The following is a 12866-nucleotide window of genomic DNA, read 5'->3' on the forward strand; positions in this document are numbered from 1 at the left end:
TTTACTATTTGGCATGGAAAGGTTTGGGAATTGTGTGATTTGTGTTTTTGTGACCTGCACAGATGTGTGTACAACAATGTATAGATATTTAAACGAAGACTTATATTTTATGCAATCAAGACTTGATTCTCTTTATTCCCATGTGCGAGTCTGTCTCTGCTCGTATTTATACTGTATGAAGCATGCATGCAGTATGTATGTATTATGTATGTATGTATTTATGTATGTATGTATTTATATGTACATACCCTTTGAAATCCCCATGCGTGATCTCATGAATGTGTCTCCGTGATGTGGTTGTAGAGTAAGAGGAGGTAAGGAGACCTACTACAACACGTGTTGCTCCTGTCGTGTGAGTGGAGGACCCACTCATGGACACAACAACGCACTGCAGTCACACATGATTGGAGTGTGTGTGTGTGTGTGTGTGTGTGTGTGTGTGTGTGTGTGTGTGTGTGTGTGTGTGTGTGTGTGTGTGTGTGTGTGTGTGTGTGTGTGTGTGTGCGTGTGTGTGTGTGTGTGTTCTTTAAGGTTCCTAAGTTACAGTATACTATACCTGGATTTACATATTCTATTTTCTATTTCCCCATCTAGTCATTCATTTTCATCGCCGGTGGTCATATGTTTTATCCCAGGAAGAATTAAAAAATACATGAGCTTTTCGGGAATATACTTTTGATATTCTTGTTTGATAAATATCAAACAAAATAGAAAAATTATGTTAAGACAATGTACCCCCTGATTCTTTACAAATTGAACTATAGCTTCACTCACACCTTTCGATCTAGCATACAACATTGACGCATGCTAGATGTAAAGAAAGGGTTTGTTTACATCTTGGCCCAATGCATTTCCAATGGAAGTCACATGTTTTGACACAACATTTCGGCTGTGTTTCGACTGCCCCCCACCCCCTCATACAACACAAATGTTGTGTCAAATCATGTAGACTCCCATTGGAAATGAATTGCGAGCTTGCATCAGTAAATAAGTCTCATGCATCAGCTATACATCAGTCTGTTGTGCACGTGTGAGTCAGGCCTATACGTCTGCTCGAGTGTTGAGAAGTGTTGTTGATGTTGACACATGTTGACACATACCAATCTAAGTAATTAGCACAAAGATGAATACAGATGCATAACCCATTCTGGGCGGGAACCCCTTTTGGTGTTAGCATTATGTTATGCTTTGGCTAGGGGGAAAGTGGTGGCCGAACGGTTTGCGGAGCGGTCTTGTTATCGGAAGGTCGCCAGTTCGAATCCCCAGACCGGCACGTTAAAATTACCACCGCTGAAGTGCCCTTGAGCAAGGCATTGAACCCCTACCATGAAATGTTCTATGAGCAGGGTCTGGCTGTAAACAAGCATCTCGAGCTTAGTCCATTCACCCTGGGTAAACAAAGAACTTTGCTTTGCTTTGCTTTTAGCTATTGAAAAATAGCAGATCTACAAGCTCATAGCGCGCCACCGAGTGGCGCGCTACGAGCTTGTAGGTCTGCTATTTTTGAAAAATCGAAGAACGACTGACATAGAAACATAGCTTTTTCAGAAAACTGTCAGGATTTAGAAAACTTTTAGAATCTGATCTCAGGTCAAAATGGGATAAGTGCTTGTTTGTGTCTACAGTAGGCCTACAGTATGTGTACTGTATGCATGCATGTGTGAATGACTGTATGATAATGTGAGAACACTAGTGTACATAAATAGATTCTGCTTACCCGATCTGTTCAGGCTCACCTCAGCACCTTTTTTCCTGATTTTTTCTTTTCATCAGCAGCCTGGATGTGCAAAACACATTTCACCTCAAAAAAAGGATCAAATTAGAAAACCAATTAAACACGTAAAAAGAAAAAGAAAAAGACAGCGACATTTCGCAAACAAGAAAACGCAGCCGCATGTTTCAGAAAATGTGTGTTATATGTTTTAATTAGGAATCGAATTAATCAGTGGCTTTGTAATTAATTAATCGAAATTAATCACATGTTTAATCGCATATCAATATTTGACCTGAGAAGCAATGTTTGGTATACGAGCGAATCAATGAGACCGATTAGGGTCTGATCGGCCTCTTCTCCCATTGCGTGCGCTGGGGTTTGTTGTCTGTTGGTTGGCCTGCAACTTGTCCAGTACGAGAAAGGTTCCGTGGTGCAAAAACAAATGCATATTCTTTTTATCACGTTATTCTTTCTATAATGAATTAATCTAAATGAATCAGTCCCAGCCCTCGTTTTAATGCATGATGTCCAAAATAATTTAATTAAGATTTAAATGAACAGACACATTTTACTGGCACAACTTAAGAAGATTGATTGAACAGTTTGCAGAATTACAGTACTACATTTCAAGCACAAACTCAATACAAAGACTGTGAGCGGACGACCCAATTAAGCATTACACTTGTTTAGAAGAGGGTCCACCTTGTTCAATTCATCAAAACATTTAGAGACGTACAAATAGACACTTCTAGTCAAAGAACAGAACAGGAATTCATCATAAAAGATGTGGTTAAACAGTCCCTACAAGTGTCTGCAGTGGGCCTCAGAGTGGTGTCTGTCCAGCGACTCTTGAAGTTGGTCCAAATAAAATTAGAATGTTTGAGAAGCGCTGATGTACCGAATGCAACATCAAGTCTATAAACTCTATATGGTGCATGTTTGTCACTCCGACTCCATATCATGTGTAGCAAATTGTGTGAGTTTTAGACTAAGGGCTCCATTTTTGTCACCGCTAAACCCCTTATCCCTAAACCTCTTTGCCTTTTTTTTTTTTTTTTTTACTATTTTGCAAAACATTTTAGAATAGTTAAAATTGCCAGTCTACAAGCTGACAACGTGTCGATGTAGATTGGCTAGTTGAACTATTCAAAAATGTTTTTCAAAATAGTTAAAAAAAAGGCAAAGAAGTTTAGGGATAAGGGGTTTAGCGGTGACGAAAATGGAGCCCTAAATCTGTGGAAAGTGCCCCATGAATCCAAGGAAATCAGGGATATTTTCTTTTTGTGGTACAACCTTCTATATGGTCCAAGAGTTCCAGAGTTAGCTAGCACAGCACCACCATGAGGCAGATTCTGGGGAAACAAAGCTCTACAGTAGTAGTGTATGTTAAAGTATGGTTTCAAAGTCACTCTGTGTCTGTGGTGACTCTCTCTGCTTTTAAATAACAGGAAAGCTCACTGCACACGTGTAGATTTACCACACACACACACACACACACATGCACACGCACACACACGCACCACACACACACACACACACACACACACACACACACACACACACACACACACACACACACACACACACACACACACACACACACATTAAAGGCACTTCTTTACCTATTTATAGATGTGTCTACGTCCATCGACTGTCATAGCGTCACTCCACTCCACTTGTCAGCAACACTTGTGCCTTGAAAACAGCACCCATGACACCACTAGCCTATCACATGACGAAGGCAAAATAGTCGGCATTCCAGTTCTCCAATCACCTGACGCGCTGGAAAGTTTTCCAGGATGTACTACCCATGCACTGGGATAGGAGGATGTGACCGGCCGGTAAAGTTGTTCTGGCAAAGGTGGGGGATTAAGAGCCTGGAGTTAATGACCATATTTAGACCAGGACAAGTTGGGACATAAGAGACACAGGGAGGGAGGGGTACACAATGCCAAAACACAACCTCTGTCTTCCTAAGGGGCACACACACACAAACAAATGTGCACACGCGTACACGCAAAACACACACACACACACACACACAGGGCGGCAGTGGCTCAGGGCTCCATTGGCTCCCGGTCGCTGCCCGCACAGAATACAAAACTCTGATGCTGGCATTCAAAGCAACCAAAGGCATGGCCCCCCCATATCTCACAAGTATGATCGTACCCTACAAACCCTCCCGCTCACTCAGATCAGCCAACGCAGGGAAGCTGGAGGTACCTTCACTAAAAACGCCGGGACAACGCTCCACACGTCCCAAACTCTTCTCCCTTCTGGCTCCAAAACTATGGAATGCACTTCCCATTGCAGTCAGAACTGCAGCCTCACTCCCAATCTTCCGCCGTAGTCTGAAAACCCACCTCTTCAGACTCCACCATGGCCCGTAGCACTTGCCCTAGCCTAGCCCCTTAGATAGCACATTATGTAGACTTAGATAGTATTTTAAACAGACTTATAGCTTGTTATGTAGACAGCTCTAGAATTGCACTTTATGTAGTCATAGCACTTTATAGTACACATGTATAATATATTATATAGTATAGTATGTATAGTTTACATAGATACTCCACTGTTACGTTCTTAGTTTACGCATGATTCATGATAACTACTTTTTATACATGTGATGTATGCCATGCTTTTTGTTATTGCTTAATGTAAGTCGCTCTGGATTAAGAGCGTCTGCTAAATGCCTAAATTGTAAATTGTAAATTGTAGAGTGCCTGGATGGTAACCGTAAGGTTGCCAGTTCGAACCCGGGCTCCTCCAGAGTTACTGTCGAAGTGTCCTTGAGCAAGACACTGAACTCCTAATTGCTCCCGATGTGCTAGTTGGTGCCTTGCATGGTTTCCGTTGCTATCGGTGTATGAATGTGTGTGTGAATGGGTGAATGTTATGCACAATCTCGCTATAAGGCGATATATAAATGCACCATTTACCATTTTACACACACACACACACACACACACACACACACACACACACACGCACGCACACACACACACACACACGCTCTACCCCTTTTGAGACCAGGCAGCGGCCAGCGGTATGCAGAACTGGCATGCAGGAGTAATGACGTCTGGTCATTACGGATGCATGTCACAGACACAGAGGTTCATTCTGCCCCCCCCCCCCCCCCCTCCCCCCGTTGAGCAGGTGGCTGCAATACCATATGAATATAACCCTGTCACATCCACGTCACCCAGACATTAATCTCTCAAGAACAGATTCCGAGCTGCGCTTACTGAATCTGTCGGCAGGAGCATTCAGAACATGTATACACACTGGGGAAACAACTATTCCACAATCTCTGAATGCTAGTATATATAGGGCTCCATTTTCGTCACCGCTAAACCCCTCATCCCTAAACTTCTTTGCCTTTTTTTACTATTTTGCTAAACATTTTTGAATAGTTAAAATGGCCAGTCGACAAGCTCACAACGTGTCAATGTAGATTGGATGGTTGAACTATTAAAAAATGTTTTGCAAAAAAAAGGCAAAGAAGTTTAGGGATAAGGGGTTTAGCGGTGACGAAAATGGAGCCCATAGAGTCTGGAACTACACCTCCAACAATCAGAGTAAGGAAGGAATGAATAATGACAAAATGATGAAAATCATGAAAAACGACATACTATTGTATGTCGTTTTTCATGGTTTTTGACGATAAAAAAAAGAAAAGAAAACCAGACTGTGGTCGTATTTGTGGTTACAGTATTTGTTATGTTGAGTGGTGTGTCCGGTGGAGCTGAGGCTGTCAGACTGTGGCTGTGAACGTATGTTAAAACAGGTGTGACCAAACTGACCATGCCAGGAAAGCAACTGGACGGCCAGTAATTGGCATGGAGCTTCCAGGAGTGCTGCAGGTGTCTTCCAACTGGCTAACGAGGACTGAGGTTCTCTATATAAGAGGAGAGCAGAACACAGAGCTTCACGCAGAGAGACAGACCTGTCTTCCTATTATCCCAACCAGCCATCGCACACAATCTGTTACCTTCAGCTATTTATGATTTATTTGCTTTGCTAGTATCCTGGTTAGTATCCTGGTGTCAGTATCCTGGTTAGTATGGTGTCAGTATCCTGGTGTCAGTATCCTGGTTAGTATGGTGTCAGTATCCTGGTGTCAGTATCCTGGTTAGTATGGTGTCAGTATCCTGGTGTCAGTATCCTGGTGTCAGTATCCTGGTTAGTATGGTGTCAGTATCCTGGTGTCGGTATCCTGGTTAGTATGGTGTCAGTATCCTGGTTAGTATCCTGGTGTCAGTATCCTGGTTAGTATGGTGTCAGTATCCTGGTGTCAGTATCCTGGTGTTGGTATCCTGGTGTCAGTATCCTGGTTAGTATGGTGTCAGTATCCTGGTTAGTATGGTGTCAGTATCCTGGTTAGTATGGTGTCAGTATCCTGGTTAGTATGGTGTCAGTATCCTGGTGTCAGTATCCTGGTTAGTATGTGTCAGTATCCTGGTATCAGAATCCTGGTCAGTATCCTGGTTAGTATACTGCTTAGTATCCTGGTCAGTATCCTGGTTAGTATACTGCTTAGTATCCTGGTCAGTATCCTGGTTAGTATCCTGGTTAGTATCCTGGTCAGTATCCTGGTCAGTATCCTGGTTAGTATACTGCTTAGTATCCTGGTCAGTATCCTGGTTAGTATACGGCTTAGTATCCTGGTCAGTATCCTGGTTAGTATACTGCTTAGTATCCTGGTCAGTATCCTGGTCAGTATCCTGGTTAGTATACTGCTTAGTATCCTGGTCAGACCTGGATCCTGGTCAGTATCCTGGTTAGTATACTGCTTAGTATCCTGGTCAGTATCCTGGTTAGTATACTGCTTAGTATCATGGTCAGTATCCTGGTTAGTATCCTGGTTAGTATCCTGGTCAGTATCCTGGTCAGTATCCTGGTTAGTATACTGCTTAGTATCCTGGTCAGTATCCTGATTAGTATACTGCTTAGTATCCTGGTCAGTATCCTGGTTAGTATACTGCTTAGTATCCTGGTCAGTATCCTGGTCAGTATCCTGGTTAGTATACTGCTTAGTATCCTGGTCAGTATCCTGGTTAGTATACTGCTTAGTATCCTGGTTAGTATCCTGGTCAGTATCCTGGTTAGTATCCTGGTCAGTATCCTGGTCAGTATCCTGGTTAGTATACTGCTTAGTATCCTGGTCAGTATCCTGGTTAGTATACTGCTTAGTATCCTGGTTAGTATACTGCTTAGTATCCTGGTCAGTATCCTGGTTAGTATACTGCTTAGTATCCTGGTCAGTATCCTGGTTAGTATACTGCTTAGTATCCTGGTCAGTATCCTGGTTAGTATACTGCTTAGTATCCTGGTCAGTATCCTGGTTAGTATCCTGGTTAGTATCCTGGTTAGTATCCTGGTCAGTATCCTGGTCAGTATCCTGGTTAGTATACTGCTTAGTATCCTGGTCAGTATCCTGGTTAGTATACTGCTTAGTATCCTGGTTAGTATCCTGGTCAGTATCCTGGTTAGTATCCTGGTCAGTATCCTGGTCAGTATCCTGGTTAGTATACTGCTTAGTATCCTGGTCAGTATCCTGGTTAGTATACTGCTTAGTATCCTGGTTAGTATACTGCTTAGTATCCTGGTCAGTATCCTGGTTAGTATACTGCTTAGTATCCTGGTCAGTATCCTGGTTAGTATACTGCTTAGTATCCTGGTCAGTATCCTGGTTAGTATACTGCTTAGTATCCTGGTTAGTATACTGCTTAGTATCCTGGTCAGACCTGGATCCTGGTCTAGTATGCTTTTTATATATACTTTATTGAAAATTATTCAGGGTTTTTACAATGTATACATATATTACATTAAAGTACAAAAATATATCAAGGCATTTCAAAGCATTATTATTATTATTTTTTTTACTATGTTATTAAGTGCCATGGTGTCAGTTTCTTTTTTTTGAGTCGAGGGTTCTTTGTCTTTTCAGTTAAGTTTGTATTTGTTTAAATACCACCTCTCTAGTACCTCTAGTATGCTTTCCACCCTGAGCATGGAGAGAATACTCCATATCCCTTACTAGGATGCATTTTAAATCCCTTACTAGGATGCATTTTAAATCCCTTACTAGGATGCATTTTAAATCAGATTCATTAGCACATGGAACAATAGAGGCCCCGCCACTGGTTCTCTATTGTTCCTAACTTCCCCTCCTGCTGTTTTTCAGCTCTTTAAGTACACTATATATCTCCTGTCCTACGCGGTAATTCGTTGGCTATTTCCCAGAATCAGCATGGTTGTTTCCTTTAAATGTGAACAAAGTACATTTACGTTGCAACTAGCCTCCATCTCTCACGGAGCACAATTATTCTATGAGAGCTTGAAAGAAACCACAAAACGAGAATAAGCTGTGTGTGCGTGTGTGTGTGCGTGCCTGCGTGCGCGTGTGCGTGCGTGCGTGCGTGCGTGCGAGTCTGTGTATGTGCGTGCGCACGTGTGTGTGTGTGTGTGTGCGTGTGTGCGTGCGTGCGTGTGTAGTGTATTCCCTCCTCAGACATGTGGAGGGAATGATGTTTGTTGGCTACTCCAATGAGGATTAGGTTGAGAAGGTTGAACGTCATGGTCACATTCAAGGTCTGACTTTCGGCAAAATAACTGAATGGCTGGATTTTCATGAAAATTGATTGGAATGATCAATAAAACAAGTTAGGTGTTGAAAGTGTCAAAGGTCAAGGTGTAGAACCCCCAGGTGCATATACTGCATATAAAATATTTAGTATTTTATGCCTGTCTTGTGTGATGTTCAGTATACCTCATTTATCCACAGTACCACACTAATAGCTGCCTTGCCTAACGAAACGTAAAAGAAAATAAGTATCCTCCTAAAAACTGAGAACATTTGCAAGACGGCAGTATCACACAGATACAGTTAGCCAGCACTCCAGCAGAGAAGAGTACAGTATCCAATTATTAGATAAAGTCTCTCGCAGTCAGAAACTGCAGTAGGCGTAAAGCAAGGTAGGGGTGTTGTGTTGTGGGAAATACTGCTGCCACCATGTGATCAAGAGCAGAGCCCTGCACCATTTCATCAAGTCGATACATTTTGTAAACACATTTCTGATGTGTCGAGACATGTGTGAAATTAGATTTCTAATGTGTTGATACATGGAAACGAGAGGGATGTAGTCAGTGTGCAAATCAGGGGGCCATTTGTTTGTGTCTCACGCTTTGTGCGCGAGAGTTGGCCGCCCCGCATGAGGAACACTCCATGACTTCCAGTCTTTGCAAAATATCCTACGGTGCTTGTGCTACAACAAATAATAAACATTGATGTATGAAGGACCACAGTACACCATACATTAGGTTTCCAGAGGTTTTGTAAATATAGGAGACCCTATAATTTTGATTTGAATACAAAGCTTTAAGTATCGGTGTTGCTATTGACTACGCATGCAGCGTAAAATGTTAAGTATGCCTTTGTTTTGTTTTTAGGGCAGTGTTATGGCAACGTGACACACAGGCATAAGTATGCAGACACAGTCTCATGTCGAATAGATGGTGTAGAGGGAGGAAAAAAAGTGAAGTGAGGGGTGCTAATATATTAAAGTCTAACTCATGTTGCTATGATTGGGTGATGTAATGGTGATGTACAACAAACGGTGACAAAACAAACATTAAATTCTCTTTATTGTTAATGGCATTTAATGTTTGTGTTAGGGAAATTTTCCCTTCATTGTCAATGCCGTTTTTTAAAACAAACATTGAACTAAAAACAAACATTAAACCTGTATATAAGAAAAAAGAGGGGACAAAGTACAGGCCCCTGGGATACCCCTATAAGTACATATATGGTTTTAGAGGTTAATTACGATAGCCCTGCCCCTGGCTGCATGGAGGCATGTGTCACTGCTCCCTGACAACAAATGTATAGCCACAAGGCAAGGAATCAGCCAGCTCTATTCACTTCTTGTGAACATGACAGAACCCACTATACTCGACTGACTCGTCGTGAATGCTTTCCCCCTTATTTTTCCTCTCATTTTCAGTCTCAGCCACTCTCAGCCTCTCTCTCTTCTATCTCCTCCCTGCATGTCATCCTCTGCTCCTCCTCCCTGTTGCCTGTCAGCGTCACTTGTTACCGTGGGGAGGACAATGCTGACATCATCACACCCATTATGCAATTCCATCCACTCCGGGAGGAAAGCTTCTTTTTATAGCGACCGCTGAGAGATGACGGGTCACCCCACCACGCTGCACATCCGCCCCCGTGCGTATGTCCATGTACGTTTGAGATTGTGTTTACCTCGTGTGTGAAGTGAAGGAGTGCAAATCTCTGTGTGTGTGTGTGTGTGTGTGTGTGTGTGTGTGTGTGTGTGTGTATGCGCGCAAGCATGTGCGTCGACACGTGCATGTGTCCTTGCTTGTGTGTTATGGTGTGTGACGTGCACATTGTTTATATCTGATACAATTATCCCGAGAGAGAGAGAGAGAGAGAGAGAGAGAGAGAGAGAGAGAGAGAGAGAGAGAGATATGAAGATAGGAGAAAGTGAGAGAGAGACTGTCTGTAGTGGTGCAAGGGTAACCTGCTCTACAGAGCCTAACCAACCAGAGAAGATGGTTCATACGCCCACTGACCCAATACGAACAGGTCCACCAAGGTTAAAAGGACACTCTGTGATATGGTGCATTGAAATCTCTCTGGAAGGAAGTTCTGCACCCCACAGAGGCCCTGCTGCGTTAGAACCCAATGTCCTTTTGCGTTCGGAACATTCACTTTAGTGTCTTGCTGGCGATTGTGCGTGGTTTATCGGAATCTTAAAGACTTAAACCCTATATATACCTTGTTGACCGGTAGTTCCCCAGGGGCACAGGCGATGATTTTAGGTTGCTTCGGGGCCCCCGAGCACCCACGGAGAAAGCCGAGCATCCACATGGAAAATGCACTTGGACTGCTGATATGCGACAGGCCGGCAGGGCCACATTTACATTGATTTGATAGCAAGCTAGGGATGTAACGGGCCCCACGAAGGCTAGACCTTTATTTTGAAGGGTATAGACGGAAGCAGATGCCAGGTTGTTCCTGCTGCCACAAGAGGGCTATTTAAGTCTGGCTCAGTGACAGCAGGGGCAGAAATGTTTGTTACAGACAGCATGGAAGGGTGGCACAAACAAAAGCAGAAATGTTTGGCTTGATTAACATGGACAATGAGAAACTTGTCATGTAACTTTTAAGACACGGGTTCTCAACCCGTGGGTCGCGACCCCTCGGGGGGTCGCCAAATTATTTTAGGGGGTCCCCAAATTATTTAAAAAAAAAAAAGAAAAAAAGATTTTTTTCCCCTTTTTTTCCCCCACGATTTTTCAAAAATAGCAGACCTACAAGCTTGTAGCGCGCCACTCGGTGGCGCGCTATGAGCTTGTAGATCTGCTATTTTTAAATAGCTAAATTATAACAATGCTTAAAACACCAAAAGGGGTTCCCGCCCAAAATGGGTTAAGGTTATTGTAGCAGTCAATTTATATTGTGGGTCGGGAGGGGGCGGGGCGGGGGTCCCGAGACATTGCCAAAGCATTTCCGGGGGTCCCCGGCCAAAAACGTTGAGAACCCCTGTTTTAAGACACGATGGACCTTGAGAAGGACAAACTCAATGAATTAGCACCTGGCTAGTGGAAAGGGGGGAAAAGGTATTATTGTTTTTGATGTTTTCTTATTGTTCACTGAATTGTTTGTTTAGAGTTTCATTGTTTCCTGATCTGTTTAATGTGTATGGTGGACTGATGGTTTAGGCTTTAGGTTTCAGGATGCATTGTTTATTAATTATTAGAAATGTAGGGGAAATCTAATGGGAAATGTGCAATGCATTTGAAGTTTTATGAAATGTACTGATCTGTATTGTGACTTGTGAGGTTGTTGATGCAATGTTTATTGGTTGATTTTTGATTTCTGTATTTGTATGTTTTTCTTTCAGTTTTCACGTTGAGAGACTACTAAATAAAATGGTTAAACTCATCAGTCGAGCTCCAACTCCTTATTATCCAGCGGGTCCGCTACAAGGGACTATACTTGGTCTCCTCCTCCCCCCCCCCCCCCCCCCCCCCCCCCCGCTGCACCAATTATCTTTGCCGAAAATAGGCTTACAGGGTCACAACGCGCCATGTTGGCAAATTATGACATAGCCTATACCCAGAATTAGGGACATTGGGACTAGGGTTTATATAGTTAAACATAACGTGCAGCATAACCATAACGTTGGCTACTGTGGAGAAAGTCTAGTGGATTTAAAGCCCCTAGAGTGTCGACACTGAGAACTTCACCCTATGTCTCTGTTCTTTCTCACACACAGTCAGAATTGGAATCAGAGGACTGGAGCTGGAGCTGAATGCCAATTCTCCTGAGTACAGTCCTTCAGTGTTGCAGTGAAAATAGTAAATGGAAAAAGAATATCTGGTTCTACTTAAGCCTGATTTATGCTTAGGGTATAGTTGCGGATCAGTCTCATACACAGAAAATAGCAGACGTAGGCCTACTGTACAAGCTCATAATGTGTCGTATCGTGATGGCATTAAATCCGACTTTTTCCCCCTTCATCCTTCATTTGCTCTTTCTATCCACATCAATAGAGCGTTGCAGTCCCGCCCCCTTTCATGACGACGCCAGGCCCAGGAAATAATTCCCAATGCATTTTTCCCAAAGACAAAAAGTATTTATTTAAAGACCTTTTAAGCGTCGTACAAAGCCAACTCGAGTCGTGACAAATTATGACAATAAACACAATATTTTGGACCAAACATATAATTACAAAGAAGAAAAACAAGAAAAAAAGTGTTGTAACCTGCCGTTTTCTTCTTCTTTCTAATTATTTGTTGGAAATGAAATGAACGGGGAATAATTTCCTGGGCCCTGGTAAGGGGCGGGACTGCGACGCTCTATTAGGCTTCATCGTCTTCTCTCTATCATTTTTTTTTATATCATTCTTTCGCTAGCAGCAGGGCTCGAAAGATGATTACCGGTATCTCGGTCGGTCAATCCGTCAGTGCTTCTGTCAGTCTGTCTGTCTGTCCGTCCACTACTTTGGTCCCAAACAACAAAATAGGCCTATCTCAAGAGATATTGTCTGGAATGGATGCACCATTATGATGTCCACTACCGATGTTAGTGACCCAGTGGCCAGGATATCCACTTGCACGCAAG

Source organism: Electrona antarctica (assembly GCF_951216825.1).
Source record: "Electrona antarctica genome assembly, chromosome: 22".
NCBI lineage: Eukaryota > Metazoa > Chordata > Actinopteri > Myctophiformes > Myctophidae > Electrona > Electrona antarctica.